Source organism: Mastomys coucha, unplaced genomic scaffold, assembly GCF_008632895.1.
Source record: "Mastomys coucha isolate ucsf_1 unplaced genomic scaffold, UCSF_Mcou_1 pScaffold21, whole genome shotgun sequence".
Lineage (NCBI taxonomy): Eukaryota > Metazoa > Chordata > Mammalia > Rodentia > Muridae > Mastomys > Mastomys coucha.
Window position 1 is genome coordinate 114,266,218 of NW_022196904.1, and position 1,526 is coordinate 114,267,743.

The 1,526-nt window shown below is 47.4% G+C and overlaps 1 pseudogene; it reads right to left on the reverse strand.

Annotated features, from left to right (window-relative positions):
• Positions 1–1,200: 1,200 nt before the first annotated feature.
• Positions 1,201–1,325, reverse strand: LOC116104429 (annotated as a pseudogene).
• Between the last annotated feature and the right edge of the window lie 201 nt (positions 1,326–1,526).

Sequence of the window (1,526 nt, forward strand, 5' to 3'; positions counted from 1 at the left end):
GTGTGTGAAAGAGAGAGAGAGAGAGAGAGAGAGAGAGAGAGAATAATGCCTTCATCAATCTACCTCCATCCCCATATCTCTCTGTCCCCACTCCCACTCCACCCCACCAGCTCCGTTTCCTCCCCACATCACTCAAAATCCCATCTCTGAGAGACCGTGGGAGGAGACCAGCTGGATGAGAAGCCTCAAGCCAATAGTAATATTTTACCCCTTCATAGAAAGGCTGTAAATTCCTCCTGACATCTCTCCAGGAAGGGAGCTGCCATACTCTCTCTTAGTAGCTAGGGATGAGAACTACAGGACAAGAGAATACAGACAAGGGTAGGCAATGCCCTAAAAGAGGCTGGGTACCCAGGACCCTCGTCAGGCATTCATGTCAAAACCATGTGTGTCTGCTTCTCCACACATTGTATTAGCTGACCCAACTACCAATTACAGTGTCAGGGCCTTTGGGAACACAGGCATATACAACTCAGGTCACTGGCCCCAGAGGACAGAGAAAACCTCCAACCACTACTTGCGTCACTCCAGCCCCGTGTTTTCAGGCTTTCATTCGCATTGCTATCCACAGGCCTGAAACCTAGTCCCGCCTGGCTTTCTTGGACCCTTTGCTGGATGTCTTTCCCTTCCAGACCTTCTTCTTGTCTTTTTCCCCCAGTTGCTCTTCCCCTACCACAAAGAAGCAGACAATGTCTCCTAACTATCCCTTAGCCTATCCTTCCTTGGAGGACAGAGTTGACCTTGGGCGGACATAGAGCCCAAGTTCTACCCATGTATGCCAACAGAATAAAGCACCCTTTTTTCAATCCTGGCTCTTTGTGCCAGGCACAGTGCACACCTAGGGAAGGGATTGACCATGGAAAGAGGCTTCCAGTCATCCAGACAGAAAGAAACTGCACCCATGTGGCTGCCTACTGGCCAGAGTCAGACACTAGATCCATTTCAGTTTTCAGAGGTTGTTAATGAACTGTCAACATTTTTTGTTTTTCTTTTTCTTACAATCAACAAACATTGTCGAGCAGATATACATTGGGTTTACCTCTTTCCAAAGAGGAATCTTTCTCACATAACTGTCAACTTACGTGTGCACACACATATTCATGTGTATGCCAGTGCACATGCAAGCGTGTGCATGTGTGTGCATGTGGAGGCAGAGACCAACATGGAGGGCTTTCCTCATGCACTCTGCACCTTCCTTGTTAGGGGAGAGCACGAACTCCATCCCACACTACAACAAATTATGCAGTCATCTGGAGTCCAGTTGATAAGCTGCACCTTAGAAAACCACCTTTTTGATCTTAGCAGCTCCCCTACCAGGTCAGTATCTATCTTATTTAAATCTATGTATATATCCTCACTCCTCTCCCCTAGTATAAAACAGGGATGTGCAGACATGCCACAACATACACATGAGAGTCTGAGGGTAACTTGCAGGAGCTGCTTCTCTTCAACAATTTGAGTCCTGGGGATTAAACTCACAGTGTGGTTTGGCATAAACGCCTTTACCCACTGAGCCATCTCACTTG